The sequence below is a fragment of the Oryzias melastigma genome, linkage group LG13 (assembly GCF_002922805.2).
Source record: "Oryzias melastigma strain HK-1 linkage group LG13, ASM292280v2, whole genome shotgun sequence".
NCBI classification, from domain to species: Eukaryota; Metazoa; Chordata; class Actinopteri; order Beloniformes; family Adrianichthyidae; genus Oryzias; species Oryzias melastigma.
In genome coordinates this window covers 15,853,288-15,872,217 of record NC_050524.1, presented here as the reverse complement: position 1 = coordinate 15,872,217, position 18,930 = coordinate 15,853,288, and the positions used below count along the sequence as shown (strand labels likewise).

The window sequence follows — 18,930 nt, the reverse complement described above, 5'->3', positions numbered from 1 at the left end:
ACTATAGCATTGGCAAAAAATACTTATATATACAGGGGGTTATTATATAAAAACATATATTCAAACATGATTAAATAAGCTACAGAGAGACAACTTTGTGGATTTGGCTGTGGTCACACAGAAACCGAAATTGCATTGTGCCAAGTAATATTTACTTAATGTTCTGAATAAATGATCTAAATGACAGATTTGAGCCCGCTTAGGTCTAACTTATCAAATCAGGATTATATAAGCAATCAAGCCCTGCAAAAAGATATCCGAGTTCTGAGCTCCGAGAAACACTGTCGACATTATAACGTTTGAACTCACTTAAACATTTTTGCTCCAAAGTGAGACATTTTTTTAGGTCATCTATAGTCCATGTCATTACAAGATGCAAACAAACTTAAGATTTTCATTGTGAAAGCATTTTCATCAGTCATAAGCAATGTGGTGATTTAACGGTTTATAAGACAAAGGCAAAAAGTTATGTAGACATAAAGGAAAAACTGCAGATATACAACAGACATTTAAAAAAGTTTGTAACAAAATGCACACTAAAACTATGACAAAAGCCCAAGTCATAGATTCATTTTCATTAAAATGTAACTGCCTGTGCTAGTCTGGTCTGATTAGCTCTGTGCTACAGCTTCACTGCAGGAAAGTTATGCAAACAGCCTCCCAGTTCACCCTGGGGCCTGGTCCTGGTGTGCACGTGTGTCTGCATACCAGTGCCTTTAAAGCTTTGGCCTGCAAAGGACTGAGGAAGAGATAAGTTGAGGCTTTTAATCTGCCTTTGACCTTAAAACTAAACAAAATAAAAGGTAGAGCAAGTGTAGGTCTAGGAGGTAGTTTGAGGCAAAGGGTGGAAGACTGTAGGTTGAGGCACAATTTACTTTGAGGATGATCATAGAGACAAAGTTAAGAAGGACAGGACATTGTCAGGTCATCACATGACAGGTTAAAGTTTTTGTGTCTACCCAGTTTTAGCACCAGACTCCTGTGCAGTTACTAAGAGTACTGCAAATACTTATCCCAGTAGGCACATCTCATTTTTACTCCTGATTTTACTTCCTTTCTCCTATAGGTAGTTGGCAAACTTTTTGTTTACAATACTAAAAAGATGTTTTAGACCTCACTTAACAGTCACCGTCTAGGTCACAGCCTATCATAAGGGCAAGACAACCCAGGCAAGATAGGGTATATCTGCGGGGGGTTTGAGTGCAGCCTGGAGCCAATGCTTTGGCAACAGTTTGTGAAGTTCATCGTTGCACATGTTATAAAAGGGTAGCAGGGGAAAGACTGTTTTTAAAGCCCCTTAGTGCAGAACATGTAGTCTTTCAGGGTAGCTGCATTCTTGCATTACAGGGAAACAATAATTTGCAAGAGAGATTTGCCCTAAAGCTTTGAGTCAATGTCAGTCATATTTAACCAAATATATCAAAATAGATTAAAGAGGAAAGTCTGGCTTCCTAGAAAGGCTTCAAGTTCTATAGTATTATCAGATGCTAGAGAGAAAACTGAAACAAGAAGGGTACAGTCAGAAAACACTACATTAAGAAAAAAATCTCCCCTTCAATTCTTTGAGATCCAAAAATAACCTAATTTAATTTAATAGATTAAACAACTGTTAAAATGATAGGTTCAGATTTGGATGTGTGCTGTACAGTTGTAATTGCATCCTGATTTCCCTTTGTCTTTTTAGACTTGAAATTTAATTTTCATCATGCAGAATTCCCATCAAATAGCTGGTTCTACACATACCGGTACTCCAATCTTTGGTCCTTTCTGAGAATTGTTCTCCAGTATGTATTACTAAAAAGTCCTGGCCAAGGAGTTGTATTTTATCATGCTAAGAGCATGTTAAGCACCAGAATTGTTTTAAGGCATATTGACAAGACAGCGGGTTGAACTTTTTTTTAAATAATTTTTTATTTTCACTGGTGACTGTGGCAGAACATTAGCCAAATTTTGTCCACCTTTGTCATGGGAGGGACAACACAGGGTGGAGTCCCACAAGATACCATAAGGGTTCAAATTCAGATTAGCCATGTTTTAGGTACCCTTTCAATAGAAAACTTACAACCGATGATGATGACTTTACCTTAAAATTAAAACCAACAGCTCATTTGCATCTAGGTAAATGTATAAAAAATAGTGAATACAATAAAATACTTTCAATAAACAATACTATAATTTCTTATTCCTACTTGTTTTCTGTCTAAATTATGTTTTTGTAAACTAGAAATCCTTCCTTCTAAATATTACATGTTTTATGAATCCATAAACTGGCAAGAATACACAAAGCTCATAGTTTGATGCTCAGTTTCCTCTGCTGGGACCTCCAGACATAGTAAAAAAAAACACAATGGAGAGAGTGAAAAAGAATAGTGAACACCATGAAGGTGAAACACGGCAGTGTGAGATAAATGCAGTTAGGGTGAACCTAAAGGCTTCAAGATAGCTCCAAATAATACAGAGAAAACAAACATCACAATCTTATCTGAGAGACTAAGGTAAAAATTAAGTCCTTGCTAGAAGTCTAAACAAATGTCACATGCTAGTCATTCCAAGTTTTACCATTTAAACAAAAAGCTAATCTTAAATTATACAGAGGAAAGTTTCAGAGATTAAAAAAGAAACTTTATTCTCATAAGGTCATGAGCTTCCAAACTTAAAATAATAGGTGACAGGTCAGTATCTCAGCATGTCCACCTCAGCAGACTGAATTAAGAGACCTGAAGTCATCTGTTGTGCCATTGTATGAAGAAACCATCTACAACAACTAAGGACATGAAGCTTTTTGTCAGTAAAATTTTTATGTTAAATATGGAAAAACTTCCTTCTGTATTTTCCTCTTCGACAGGCTATGCAGTGTAAACAACAACTGTTGCTTTACATGCCTGGCTAAAGAGACAGACAAGCCTGTGTTGTCCTCTGGCACAAAAGCTCATCTGTGAACCTTCTCTCTCTTTGCTTCTTAATTCCCTTTGCCAGGGATGAACTGAATTGCTCATCATGTCCTTTAATTCCACTGGCTCTTGTGTAATTCAGTGACCATTTTTTTCTGTCCAAGTGCATATATGTTGTGTTGCATCAGTTAGTTTTGCCTCTGGCAGCTGCATGTTTTTTTTGTCAAATTGTTTTCAAGTTGATCAGAATTACCAAAACAATTAAACAAATAAAATTAAAAACACTATTTTTCCCCTCACATATTCTTTAAATGGGAACTATTTCATTGAGTGAACAAAGTGCAGATTTCCTTTCCAAATTTCAAATTAGATTTGTTGACAGTCAGAGGGGACATGCCAAAAAGTGGACAACAACAACAACACTTGAATATTTTAAAATGAGCAAAAAAACAAAATTTGCAATGATTAATAAATTCCTGTTATTGATGTTAAACACCACAATTTTAAGTAGAGCATGTAATATAACAATAACCTTTTATAGTTTGTAAGTTAATGTTTAAAAATAACCATTTGTTCAAGGTTAGTTAAGTGTGAAGTTAAATATTTAAATGAGTACCTTTGATGCTACTAATATAAATACTATTGGAAATAATAAATAGTGGAACTAATTTTATAAGAAGAATCTTCATAATTATCAAACTTGACGCTTGGCTAAAATCCCACTATCTCACCGTGAGATGGTTTAATTAAAAAGTATTCGACTCCAGCTTTAAAGAAGTGTGCAACGATTTAGACATTCAGTACAATTGTATGTACCTTCCAGCCAAACTAAAATGCTAGCACAAACAAACAGGTGCAAGCAAATTTGTCAGATATTTAGCAGAAGAGTCCTATAGGTGGTTTAGGGGCAGCGTTAGAAGACTATTAGTTAGAGCTTAATAAATATGCCAATATTTTGCTCAGGGAGAATGGCTGGTAGGACTTTAGCACCACATCATAATCTTCTACCAGCATGAGGCCTTCTTCCTAGCTGCTGGTGCAGTGTGGCTCATTTCAGCCAGACATCCTCTATTACTATGTTAAATTGGCTGTATCTTGGATATTTGCCAACATATGTAATGATGATGTCCATAGCTTGTTGCCCCGGTAAAAATAGAACTGGTTCCAGCAGCATCGTTTGTTTTAAAAAATTAAATCAGGCCGTGTAACAGTCTTTATCCATTAAAGAAAAATAAAGCTTGTGTAACTCTTCAAGAGAAGAACAGATGGTGAACACAACTTTCTTCTTTTCAGTCCCTGAATAACCTCTTAGCAAGCTCTGCACCCTGAAGCTCAAGAGGAAAGTATTCTTGTGCTAAGAGAATATCTGATAATAGAAATCATTTATTTAACATTTCAAGGATTTTTTTTTTCCTAGTTAATCAACTCTGTGACTAAAACCCATTCAAAACTACAATTTGCCGGCATTATAAATTCAATTTGCCGCATCAATCACGGAAAGAGAAAGCCAAACTAAAGTCAGGACACGGTATTAATTGGAAAAGGTTGTTGCCTGCTGCTACATGACTTCCATCTCTTTCTCTTCCAGTAAAACTGTGCAGCATAAAGTCTGCACTGGAAGATTACCTTTTAAAAGCAGATTTCTAATAAGACATAACTGATTACCACACATTTGGAAGTGGTTGCACTTAGGAGTAAGAACCATTCTTTGTCTGACATTTTAATTACAGTCCAAATAAATACATTGCTAGTTAAGCACCATTTATCTTTGTGCAACAAGACTTTTAATATTCGCAGGGCCATGATTACACTAAAACGTTCAATTCTGACTTTATAACAGAAAATGTAAAAATGTCAACGTGTCACGGTGAAGCCACTTGTGTTCACTTCCCAGAGTTTAAGGATAATATGACTAAGCTGTATCCATCTGGACTTGTAACCTGCAGGCTTTGTGTACAATTATCTGCTATGATCTCTTCAGGGAGCTCTTACATCAACCAGAGATCACCCAAACTGTTACTAGGTGACAGATGGCGTTCACGCACACAAAAAAAGGGATCTAAGACACACACCATATGCTCTACCATAGAAACAGCACGTTTGCATCTTGAAATATAAACACTCTTTTTTTCCCTTGCCCTTTGAATAAACAGAAAAGTTTAAATAAAATGTTTTCCCCTTCTCTGTCGAGAAAGGTTCCATGCATCGCTGAATTCTGAAGCCAATTAAAACCGAAAATGACAGAAATGGAGACGAACTGAAATAGAAGAAGATATTAACCAGTTGCTGCAGTGAGTTGGGGAACTCAGAAACAAAGTGTTAACTGTAAAAACACTGTAGATACCAGCAGCGACAGTACATCGCTGTGACACTGCGAATGCCACTCACTATGTGGTCTGTTCTTGTCATGTTCTCATGTGTGGAGTCGAGGTGCTAATGGGCAAGCCTCGGTGGCAGCTTCCATGTAGCATTACAGCTTCCAGCCAACAGCCAAACAAGAAACTAGTCAATATGCATCACCTCCAATCACATCACCAGTCAATTCTCATAGTCCAAGCCTTGCTCTTTGAAAGGCTAATAAAGCCGCCAGCACTAATAAAACAGATATGCCTGGACAATAGACTGAATGCTGCTTTAGACAGGCTCTATAATTGAAGGCACAATTCTGCCTTAAACAACAGTTGAGACAGAAAAATCCCAATACTTGCTTTGTATGTGTAATTATTTTTTTTCTTTTGTACCTAAACTGACTGGGCTATTGACAGAGAGAAATGGCTCATTGTTAGAGGAAAGAAAACAGATATTTGAAAACTAAAAATGGTTTATATCGACGCAGGAGCTGAATCTTTTTTTTTTCTTTTTTTGGAGAGATTCAAAGAAAAAGAAATTACTTTTCACCAGTTAGTGTAACCTCTCAAGATCCTGGTTGTCCCGTACAATATTAAAAGTGAGGGACGACATGAAGCAAAGAATAAAAAGTTTATTCAAAGCACACACAGTGCAGGAGGCAGGGCAGTGCGTAAACATTTGGGAGGCAATAAAATAATACAGGAGAGTGGAATAGATTTCCAACAAAATGAGAGAAAACAAAAAAAGAAAGTTTGTGTTCTGTTAGAATAGAGGAAGTTATCACAAAGAGCTTCTGGTAAGTGCTCAGCATTTGTGGTTGGCTAATGGTGCATAGACTGGGTTACGCTATAATCACTTATCTGCATTTTTAGGTTACTGCAGCATCAACATAAAATATATAACCCTTACTGAAAATCATAAACGACCACTTTCAATGCATCCGCGTTCTACCCATGAGCCACAGTTGTCTCCTCTTGCATTCAAGCATTCATGTTGACTCTCCTCTTTACATTTTTCTGCCCTGACTTCCACTGAGTCACCCATTAATAAACCCCATCATCTAAAAGCAAAGCAGCATTAGGCTGCATGTCTGAAGAGCAGTACACTCTCACTGAGGGAGACAATCACTTGAAAGACTCATGCTCTGGAGCTCTAAATGGCCGTGTGAGGTGGCTGAAAGAAAGGTGCACAGCAGGCTGGCACAAGAGAAACACTGAGGAGACAGCATGCAGCAGAGGTCTACTGCCAAAGACCGGTGAGTCACTGAGAAGAGAGAGGAAAAAAGGTAATGAGACAATTGAAAACACCTGAACCTACCTCGGTGGCAATTAAAGATAATGACTTTTTTCGGTTGTCATAGTATTTGGATGTTGGCAATAGGCTGATGGTCGCAGAAATTGTTTTGTTTCTCTGGTTTTTCTTCTACCCCTAATACACTTCCCAATGGAGTTCCACTCTACTAAAAAAAAACAGAAATTTTAACAAACTGTGCAAAAATGGTCAAGCAAAGACTTCCAAATAAACCTCTCCTTCACAATAGCACATGTTAAGAATACATGTAAAAGAAATCATGCCAACTGTAGTAGATTATCCACACAAACAACTGTTTATATGAAGACATGAGAATGGTGGGTGGGAGGGCACCTGGGATTCATCTATTGCCAGAGTGGAAGAAGCAGACAAGCTCTGCAGCAGCCCGTCCAGAGGTTACAAAGGTTGTGCTCAGTCATCCATTTTAGATCTGCAGATAGATACTCATGCATCATTACAAACAAGTCTTTGCTACTCTGTGCCTGGAGCTGCAACTGTATCAAGGTCTCAAGGGAGGAGCTTTGTGCCAAGGTTCAGTGACTTCCTGTCCACTAATATGATGCTTCCACCTTCTTTTACCACCTGTGAATATAGCTGTTTTAGCTGCAGAATATTTGTGTATTTCATAAGAAAATAAAACTAATGTTAAACATGTATAACAAAGCGTTAATAAAACTGGAAGTTAATGTAAGTCACAGCTTGCATTTATAATAAAAGCTCACAACTCCACACACATATAGAATTGCTGTTGTTCACTTTTTGACTTATCCCTGCAGGGGTTGCCACAGCAAATCAGCTTTCACTGATTTGCACAGGTGGTTTGGCAGAGATGCTGGATGCCCTTCCTGATACAATCCTGTATTTCAAGGCCCAAGGACACCCAGACATAGCTAGGTAGCAGCGACAAGAGTGTTGCCTAAGAACCCACACTGGATTAAGGTCATTGCACGCAACCGAACCCTTGTTTAGTGAGTACTAGTCCTATACCCAACCAACTGAGCCCTTGACTAGCAGGGTTTTTTTTTTTAATCCAATTCAAACCAGAGGTAGCTACAGCCAAACTGGGTTGTTAGTAGAGAGAACTCTTTAAACCTATAAATAGTTCTTAGCATTTATGTGCCATTAGTGGTTGTATACAGAAATGTACAAAACCCTCAGTGTCATCCTGAATTGAAAAATACTTTAATTACATTTTTACAAAAATGTCCAAACAGAAACTCAAATTTCTGTTTTTGTACAAATCAAACATAGAAAGGTACAGTCTAAAAAAATAAAGTTAAAACATCACACAGTAAAAGTAGAGTGTTTCAACCTGTGCAAAACAAATAAGTGCTTCTAACAAAAGCTTGGGAATTGTTACTTCTCCAGAGAATGTTGTGTGCTCTACATCAGCTTGAAAGATTAAAAACATGTTCTATGCAGAGGATGCATTGCATCTCCTTAACTATTTATCGGTATTCATAATTAATATTTGAGTGCCTCTTCTAAGTTTGTTTCCTTGACTTGAACATTTCCATGACAGGCCACCAAAGGTCACAACAGTAACCTAAACAAGAAGTATGGCTCTGTCAAAACAGCAGATAAAAAGCTAAAAGGCTGCAGACTAAAAGATGCCTCACATTGCAGACCAGTACCACTCATTCGTTAGGACTTATTCTGACATGTACCTCCTCATTTCTGAAAAGTTAAATGAATATGTCATTTAAAATCTTCCCAAAACTGAAGTTTCTGTTCAGTGTCTCAGGTTCACTTTCCATGCTCATAGGAAGAAACTATCTCTGGGGATTGTTAATTATCTCACATTCTCTGCAGCAATGAGGGAAAAAACACACTGGATTTGTCAGCATTTCTTTTGTCCCCAATCCAAGCTTTAACCTCCCACATCCCACCTCATTAACTAAAACACAACCCCCATTATTTGCCTGCACAACTTGATGCCAAAATGTTCTTTTACCATTGCTTTTTCACTCCACCCATTCTGCTTCCCCTCTGATTGGGAATGTTTCTCTGCACTACGTAATATCCCTGGGATCTCATTTGAAACTACTGACCAATCACACTGACTCATATTCTTCCAAAGTCTCTCTGGGTTTGAGTATTAAAACAAAACAAAAAAAGGCATGCGTTCTTAATGTTTTGGATTTTTCTGACATCCATTCTCCGCTTGGAAATATTAAGTTTCAAACAAAAGTGGCGCAGGATAAAAGCAGGCCAACCTTTTTTTTTATGAAACTTTGAGAGAAAGCCATGAAATGTTTTTTAATCATTATGAAAAGCATATTTTCCAATACCAAATACTTTTTCATGTGCTTCCTTTGCATTAACCAAAATCTCCTCTCATTACTCACATGGTCAGTCTGCTGTGATCAGTGAGGTAAACGCCTAAAAGCTGATAAATATCAAGGAGCTGCTAATTGTTGAGGATGATGATGATCAACGTAAAACTGAAGTCACATGACTGATATCTCAAACAGATCCATGTCTTTGAAGAGCATACAGATGTCCGGTGGAGAAGATTTGCTCAGTACATTTGGTGAAAATCTACTTTCGCAGAGGGAGCTGGATGCCTTCCTTTTTTAATGCTTAATCATTTTACTATGGCCTTCAAACATGACAATGCTTCAAATCCCCCCTCTTTTTATTCCTGACATCACTTCAGATAACACTCATTTTACAAGGACAAGCAAATGCACACACCTGACACAGCCTTGCATCTTTAAGCTCTTCTAATCCTTGACGCCGGTGCCTTGCCACACACACACTCCTCACCTGTACCCCCTTAAGAGGCACATCTATTGACGTGCGAAGGCTAAAGTAATTTAAAAGGATTGTTGTATGAACTTAAGGAGGGATTATTTTGCTACTGTCCACTCAACAAACCCCCTGAGACTGGAGGCTTTACCTTTGGTTTTTAGCTTTCACTTAGGCCTACAATCTTGCTTAGGTGCATGATTTCCTTTGTTTCAAGAGAAATCTGACAGATAAAGAAAAGGTAGGGAAAAAAATGAAGGATTAGCTATAAACAGTTTGAAAGGTTTTGTTTATTTTATCTCGAGATAAGAAAAGCGTGTAAACAGGTATTGACAACATCTAGAGGCCTTCGGTGGGCTTAAGCAAAAAGCAGTCTTAATGAACAGACAAAGCGCACATATAAATATACAAAAGTGATAAAATCGACCCTGGCTGAAAAAAGGGGAGGCTAGAGAGAAAGGAATAAACAAATTATGCCTGTTAAAGGCTTGAATCTATTGCTGTCTGGAGACCTTAATCCACCGCAAAAGAAGTGCACATGAAACCTGTAACTGCTCAGCTATTTAAAAGAAAAAAATCATTCATACAACCAGCTGGAAACATTCTTGAAACAACAGATTATTTTAACCATTACCTCTCTGAATCAATAAACTCAATCCTACAAGATTTATTTTTCAATAGAAGCAAAAGTTTAAGTAATAAAGACGTCAAAATCAAGCTGCATTAGATAGTGAAAGCAAGCAATGAAATCAAAACCCATGGAAACGTGATGCAGGAAACAGAACAACTTGATATTGTTCAGATTGGTAAATACTGCTGTCACTACACTGCTGCTTACTGAAGCCTATCCCATCATCTTCCCATTAACAGACTGTCAGGCCGACTGTTTGCTGGGCTTCTCCATGGAATGGCATGTTTACCTCCACTCAGATTTCCATTTAGATCTTTGAAGAAGATGATGGAGGGGAAGATAAGTGTGTTTAACGACACCATACCTCCTGGCTGTAATTTTGCTGACCATTATTACCTGCACTACAAAACACATAGTGGAAGTTAATTTAGTCTTGCCACAGAGGATCATCACTTGCCACGAGAAAAAACGAGGTGGAGATGATGAAAAGCATCTTACACTTCACATAGCAAGCTGTGATGCAAACAACTTCCAAGTCTATAGAATCACATTTTCATCACAGACACTGAGCAGGGAAAAGATAACAACGGGAGAAGCCAGACTCAGCTGGGAATGAGCCTACAGTGATAAGACATCCCTCTGAGGTGGGTGAGACAGCCGCCATAACAAAGCAACAATGTACCAACCACTTGAGCGCTATCAGAACATCACATTCTAAATCTTATTTTTTGGTGCAGACATGCTATATGTTCACAAACTCTTCCAAAAATATATACAAGATAATGTAAAATGTCAGGGCTGACACTGCTGCAAAAACGTCATAAAAAATTGAACAGTACATTTGTGTTGAACTGTTTCTCATAAACTAAGATCATACAGACAAGCACAGTGGTTCTCCGCCTCTTTTACCAATAAATTCCACATAAAATATAGCAGCGTTACAACTGCAAAACTTCAAAAGAAAGTTTTAAAAAAGGACTGACACCAACACAAATTTAAAACTGTAGGAATGGGTTCAATTTCCTTCTGGTTCCCCGACATTTTACTTTATTTGCCTTTTTTCCAGAGCAAATGCTTCACAGCACAAAAACAAAACCCCTGAAAGAATCATATGTAAACTGACTATCAGATTGAAATGGTTGACTTCGTTATGCAGTAACTCATCAATAAATTGAACCTCACCTGATAAAGTTGTGGCAATACTTAAACATTTTCAAAATAAATTACTATTAATAATCAAGAACAAGTTTTTGTGATATAAACTGGCTTGGATGCTTACTATCCAAAGAGTAATGTTCGTAACTGACTAACTAAAAATCTTTTGGGACAAACCAAACATTTTGTTGGCTGCTGTGGTGCAGAGATAGAGCCATCAACTTGACCAGAAGGTCACGGGTTCAAAGGTGTTCAAAGTGACCTTGGGTATGACACTGAATCCCACATTGTTCTTGGTGGTCTGGTTAGTGCCTTGCATCGCAGCTCTGTCATTGCAGTGTGTGGACTAAGGGTCTTTGGGTCTTGGTGAAGCATGAAAAGCATTAGATGAGTATATGGTAAATGGTGCATACTTACATGGTGCTTTTCTACCTTCCTCAAAGCCCCAAAGCTTTTTACAGTACATTTAAACACACATTCACACACGGATGGTTTCTTCACTGTCAAACACTGGAACCAACCTATAACCACCATGAGCAATGTGGGCTTTAGTGCCTTGCTCAAGGAAACTTCGACACATGGACATGCAGAACGGGAACCGAACCTGCGATCTTCCAATCAGAAGTCGGCATCTGACAAATCACTATCTAACTCTTTAGAAGTAATTTTTACCTTCCTAGGTACAAGTGTATGAGATCCTAAAAGCAGGGGGATCAAAGTGTTCTTCTAAGAGGCATCCCACAGGAACAGATATTAGGTATAAACCAACAAGAAAAGATTACTTCAAACTGGCTTACAGGTTTTTCAAAAATACCATCACTTAACCATACAGCTAGTGTAGTGGAAAGCAGATTTATGCTCACACTTTGCTGTATAATGAAAGTGTCTGTGGGCAAATTATACAGCTTCTGCTTTGACAGCAATTTCTAGGAGCTCACTACTCACATACTGAAATATCTACATACTAGCACTGAAGGAACCCTTTTAACTGACTATGAGCCACAATGTGCCATCAGCTGAAGTGAGTACAGTTACATGTTCACACAGGTGTATATTAGAGCTTTACAGGTGACCAAAATATATTTTTATTAAAAGCTTTTTTCTCAAACACAAAGAGAAGAAGCTTGAGGGAAGATGGTAAGCACTTGATATTATAAATGCTTACAATCCCCCAACAAAATTTAATCTATTCAGTTTACACTGATATAAACAAAACATCCACACTCCATCTTTTGTGTAGAAGGCTCCACACATGCGATGTATGCGGTATAATTGGAGAACATGCAGCATAAAGAAGGCACAAAGGCAGCTGGACCTGACTAGTGACAACACTCCCATTCATCACCATGCCCCTAGAGACTCCACATCCCTTCTGATGTGTGCGTGTGCCAGCAGAGCATGCACACACACATGCAGTTGTGTTACAAAGAAAGCACACAACAGCCCCTGTCAGTATTGCGGCCAGTCAAATGGGGTTACTTTTGTGGCCTATGTGTATGTGCTTTTTTTCAACATATATTATTCATTTGCATGCAAGCACATGAAAGTGTCTCTGGCAGGGAAGATAAGGAGTTTCTTTATTTAAAATCTTCATTTAATGTTTGCACAAGTGGATTCTTCCAATCATCTATGAAACAGTATTTGTCCAATGCAGCAGTAGAGGTGTCAAGGAAGGAAGCAAAAGCATTCAGCAACAAGGTAACCAAAAATGAGGTAAAACAAAAGGAAACAAAGTGATGGAAAGTGGAGCACAAGGCAACTTGCCCCTTTTCCAATTTTTTAAATGCTTTTCAGCATGTTATTTTTTATTTCATTCAATGATAAAAATCCTTGAATTTTGCAAAAGACATTTGTAGAATTCAAATACAGACAGCAAAAGCAATTGCCATTTGCACAACATTAAGGCAGCTTCTAAAGCTCAACATTCACTTCATCAGTTCCAACAAGCCAGCTTTTTGCTGTCTATACCACTACACAACTACACTAAATTGCTGTCATTTATTTTTCATTTTCTATTAACACCAAAGTGTTCAGAGTGATGGGGAAGCCTGTCTGGCTATTGCCGTGCATCCTAGACAGAGCACATAATCATACATGGAGCAAAAGCAATAATAAAAATTAAAAATTAATAACCCACACCTATGGAGAACAAAATCTGTAATGAAGATCCTAATTTTCCAATTCTGGATGAAATTAACACTAAATTTTAACTAAAAATTCAAACTTCATTTAATAAAAGATTTCTCCAAAGATGGCACTGCTAATAATAAAAATCTCTATTTAAAAAGGCCAGAAAACACATACACAAACAAACATTGAAATTTAGGGTTAATCATAGGCCAATCTGTGTACAAATATTATTTTCTCTATTTATTTTTTCCTCTAATAAATGTGCCAGCAAGCATCTTCATGATTTCAATTTGGATCACTAGGTAAAGATTAAATCTGGAGTAATTGCTTGAAAAGTTCCACTTGGGATCCCAATTATCTGGATTGTTAGGAAGCCTCCAGAAAACTGACAAATAAAATCAAATTATTTATCTATATATTTATTTGACATTTAAAATCAGGAATGGGAGGATAAAACCTCTTGAGATGAAAGTTTTCGAGAGGGTCCTCCTTTCCAGTACATAAACAGATTCAAACAAGAATGGCAGAGAAAAAAATGAGCAAAGAAAACTAAACTAAACTAATTTGACAGTAAAAGATGACAACACTCATGCACATTCATACAAAACACTGGCTCACAATATACACCTCTCCTTCTCATAACAATTCATAACAAAAGCTAAAATTACAAAATGCAGTAGCTTCCATTAGGAAAAAAAGGGATGCAAATACAAATATAACACGCATTAAAATAATGGCAATATAAAATAAGAAAATTAAAAACAATGGCATGAGTGTTCAAGATGAACCAAAAGAGCTTTTCTAAATGCTGGGAAGGATCTCAAAGAACGTAATAAACAAGGAAGGTTGTTCCAGTCAGTTGGTGCCTTAAAACAAAATGCAACTTTCCCCAACTTTTTGTTATTCTTGGTGCAGAAAAAAACCTGATTATTCTAACATAAGTTTAAGTTGTGAAGTTAAGGTACAGACTACTGTTTCAAATAAAGGAGGAAGTAAAAATAAATGCATTTAAAAATGAACTGTAACCATTGAAATGGCCAACCCAAACTATTATAAAATGTCCAATGTGTTCTCACCTTGGTGACACTGGAGGATCGATTTCATAACAACAAATGCATATCCCAAGTCTAGACCAAATTTGTTTTTGAACATATAACAATTCAGGCATTTTATTTTTCCACAGAGAAAGTGCAAGTCATTTTTACTCATAGTACTCCGTGTACGCTTTCCCTTAGAAACCATTCTAAAATCTCAGTTTCAAAACTGCTACATTTCACAGGAAGTGAAACTAGAAGCTGGAGCAGCCATGGTGCAACTTCTGAAAGTGAAAGTAGTACTAAACAAAATACAATCAAATAGAGAAATAATCCCTTCTTATTATTATGATTGAAAAATGACTCATAATAATCTCTAGTCTGTATTTTTAAATGCATAATAATAAAATTAAGTCGGTAAAATATAGCAATTCAACATTTTCTTATTCAGCTACAACAGTAGACAAGCGATCAGCTTGTTCAGTCTGACTTCTGAAAGAACGTAATGCTCCTGGAGCCTCTGGGTTTACCGAAAAAACTGTATTTGCTGTGTGTTCGTGCCGATGTCGACTAAACTGCACAAACCATCTTTCGTATTTCACAAGAAAAGCTATTAATGCCCACCATGGATGTATTAAAGCGGTGCAGTGAAGGGACTCGGGGATTTGGTGTGTTGGAGTTTAAACATGCTTCAAGGCTGATATGGGCAGAAACAAAAACAGCACACTAACTGTATGAATATTAATGTGTATTCCCGCTTACACAACCTTTCAAAGGCACACATAAGCACACACATAGCCACAATAGACAGTCGGTGAATGGTAGGGCCAGGCAGACTTGCAGGTGCTGTGTTAGAGGAAGATATGGCTTCTGTCCACCTCAGCATTTCTAAACACTCACAGTTATCTTGCCTCTCCACAGGAGGAGAGGTCATTTCTTCGTTTTTCTTATGCATCAATATGCTTTCCACATTTGTGCTTTTCCCTCTCCTCTCCAGCTTTTTCTCCAGTCTCATTTATCTTCTCCAAGACTCTCTTCTTCTTCGAGTCTTCCTCTTCAGCTTTCATCTTATTTTTTCCCAAGATTCGACAGTGTTTTTTCTTTTGGTTTTCCACTCCACCTTTCTCTTCACCTTCCCATCTCCTTCCTCAGCTCCTTTTCGTCTTCTGTGCTCTCCGTGGAACAGCTCATTCAGCAACAAAACAAAGCTGCCTACAGCATCAAACACTGACTAATCAAGCAAAACCAGAATGCAGCAGCCCTCAGATCTACTCAACGAAACAGAAAATCTAGGAGACTGTGGGATTTACTGAAGAGGAGGGAGTTAAGAAGTTTGCCTCATCATCTTGAGGAGCTGTAGCAACAAGAGATGGTGGGACAAGACATACAGGGACCAAATATGCAGGGAATAACAATATCCCATCACATATAGATGAAAACTCCTTAAAGCTAAATATATTTTAAAGACTATGGTTCTCAGCTGGAAAACAAAATAGAATGCCTTCTCTGGGTTAAGAACAGGTCACTCCCATGGGTGGAGGAGTTTAAGTGTTCTGTACACAAGTTGGAAAATGATGAGGATGAGAAATGACCACAAGATTGGTGCGGCTTCTGCAGTCTTCCTACTTTGTACGAGTCTGTTAAGGATAAAAAGAATTAAATAGGAAGTCAGGGTTCTCAACATACTAGTCAACCCACATTTCTTCACTCATCCTTGAAGTGTGGGATACGATCACTGATGCAAGTGACAAAAAATGTGTTTCCTATGGAGGGTGGTTGGGGTCTTCCCAGGAGACTGGGTCCACAAAAAAAACTTTAAAAAAATCAACCATGATGGAGGAATTCAGGGTAGAGCCATAACTCCTCTACATCAGGTAAAGTGATGGTTTGGATATCTGGTAAAAATGCCATTCAGACGAAGTGTAGGAGCATGTCAAAGTGAGAAGATGACCCACCACTGACCCCAAACATACTGAAAGGGCTTGATCAGATGGAAAAACTGATTTAGGAAAGCTTCTTAAATAATAGTCAAAATCTCTCATTTACAAAAGTAAGTGCAGATGACCCTTTCAAAATCATTTTGGGTTTTGACATCAGGAGGACTGAGTCTTTCTACACAACAAACTGGGTTATAAAAAGCTGGTTCAAGCAAAGAGAACTAAAAAAGTAGATTTCTCTTTTATATCTAAAAGTTACTTAACCACAGGAAATGGTTAGATTAGACCAAAATTAAACCAAACAAAACATAACATAAAACAAAACTGCATCACCTTCGGTTTTTGGTCAAATGTAAAGATTACAGCACAGTCTAAAAGTCAAAGTTGTTTTTGTTGACTACTGATTATAAAAATCAAGAAAGTATGAAAACATCAACATTTTTTACGTGGGTCAAAGAAGAGTCAAACAACAAATCTATTTTTTCCAGTTTTTTAGATAAACTTGGACAGCTCTCTCAGATGGATCCAACTCTGAGCAGACTGAATTTAAACACAAGAGCCATAAACACCTCCAGTCATAAACACAAAATTATGTTTGAAAAAACAGCACAACAGCCTAATTGTTCTACAAAACACAATGAATTCTGTAGCTGTGAGGCATGTGGACAGGGACCATCCATACATTGATTTTTCCATCTAAAGCAACACAAGTTCAAAAGTGCAAATTCACAGATTCCTTAAACATTGATCAGTTTTCTAATTACAGAAATTAAATCTGTAAACACTTTTCTTATGAATGTTTTCAAAGTTATGGCTATTAGCTCTAAATAATCAGTAAAATGTCTGTTTTAGATTAGTCTTTAGGCAAATATTCTAAGTTTATAAAGGCAGTTTTAAAGTTATCTGTTCAACTACACAGTTCAGAAAAAGAGGTATCTGACATTATTACTATTTTCAGATTTTAAAACCCATCCTGTGCTGTTTTTTCACATGGTTAAGACACTGGTCATTTCTTAAGTTACTTTAAACTATTATACAAATTGATAAAACAAGAAATGGAAAACTAAAAGTAATAGAATGAAAATGAATAAAAACTATGACTGCTTCACATCTTGCAAAATTCTACATACAAATGCTGAGACCTTGTATTTCATTAAACTCCCTAAAAATTGTCACAGACTCTGACAGAAAGATATTTTTATTTTTGTAACAGGAACAATTCACTCCTTTAAGAGAAAACAAACTGTGACTATCAAAGCAAAACAAACTGATGTCTACACAGCTTGAGATATAGATGAGGATAAAGCTCCAAGGTTGTCATGGAGACTAGACAAACTTTGAAGGTGTGATGGAAGACGACCCAGTGTTAAAAGGAAAAAAGTGGCGAATAAGGAAGATGAAAGTTCAAAGCATAGAGGAAGGGGGGTTGGGGGTGTGATGGCAGGCAGTAGAGAGGACAGATGAGGCAGGGAGCCACAAGTGATGGTGTGCTGTAGAAGAGTGTGTGATGGCAGGATGGGATTTGAGTCTTTTAATTTCATTAGTTCCGCCTCAGTCTGGGGTCTGTAGATTATGTCTAATTAAGCAGCTTAACGTGGTTTAAAAAGCACCACACAGAAAGCACAAGAGCCTTATCTGTCAACCTGCTCAAACGATTCTCCGCTTTCCTTTCATTCCTGTAGCAGCCTAACATAAATTCCCTTGCTTGGCCTTTATACTAGAGAGATTAGTGGCTTTGACATTGGTGTGAGCTGTATAGCTAACTGCCGCAACATTAACAGCTTGAGCTGTTAAGAGAATATGTGTGGCAAGCTGTGTAGAACAGCAGAAAGACAGGCAAGTGCTCCCTTGTAGACTGCAGTGAGAGTCAATAAAGAAGGGTGGGGCTTACCAAACAAGTAATCCTGACCACGGTCATTCAATACTGTTAGTAAAGCAGCTAAAACTGGATCTCACAAACTGCTATCAGAAATACAAGGGATGAAATGCAAGCAAACTGCATTACTTACTCTCACTGAAGTCAGTAGAATTCAAAACAATAAGGGAGCAATATAAACTGGCCACTTTTTTGGGAGCAACTGTGAAAGCTCACCTGATCCAAATATGCAAACCATGTTTTCCTCTTCTTGCTTTTTTTGCTGATTTGGTTGGGGAATATCACCCCAAGAAAGGTAAGTGGTATTTGGAACTGTGTGATCAATCCAGACAATTTAGCCTGCTTGAGTCTTTAGTTCACTTCTTAGAGCATCAATCCAAACAAAGTCACTGGTCTCTCCTTCAAGTAAAGTAATTTCGAAAAGGTAGTAATTTCTTTGTCTTCTATATTTTAGAATGGATAAACAACTTCTCATTGGATTGGAACAATAAAACAATTTACATAATGAAAAAAATAAGAGGTTCAAATGTTTAAAAAATAAATAAATAAAAAAAGAGGTGATGAAAATCAAGAAATGTGGCAAGACAACATGACCTAGGAAGGGGGGGGCATCCATGGCTTCAACCAGCTGGGATTCTCTTTTCTAAAGATCACCAGATGGCAGAAAGGCTGTTCAGTTGGTTAGACCTTACCGGTCTGTTCATCTGACCAACCATGGAAAAAACAGCTGATGTCAATGCATCCCAGCAGTTGCTTGATTCTCCAAAATACACTGATTTTGCACAGGAACAACAAAAAAGCAGAGATGCTTTCTGGCATGTACATCTTGAGGTACATCTTACTGCAAAGACTGAAGGAACCCAAG

General features: G+C 37.5%; 1 protein-coding gene across 1 annotated transcript in view; it reads right to left on the bottom strand.

Moving 5' to 3' along the window:
• The window catches only part of arhgap35a (Rho GTPase activating protein 35a), a 55,926-nt gene that overhangs the window by 21,808 nt on the left and 15,188 nt on the right, over positions 1-18,930 (bottom strand). The gene's annotated exons all lie outside the window — the stretch shown is intronic.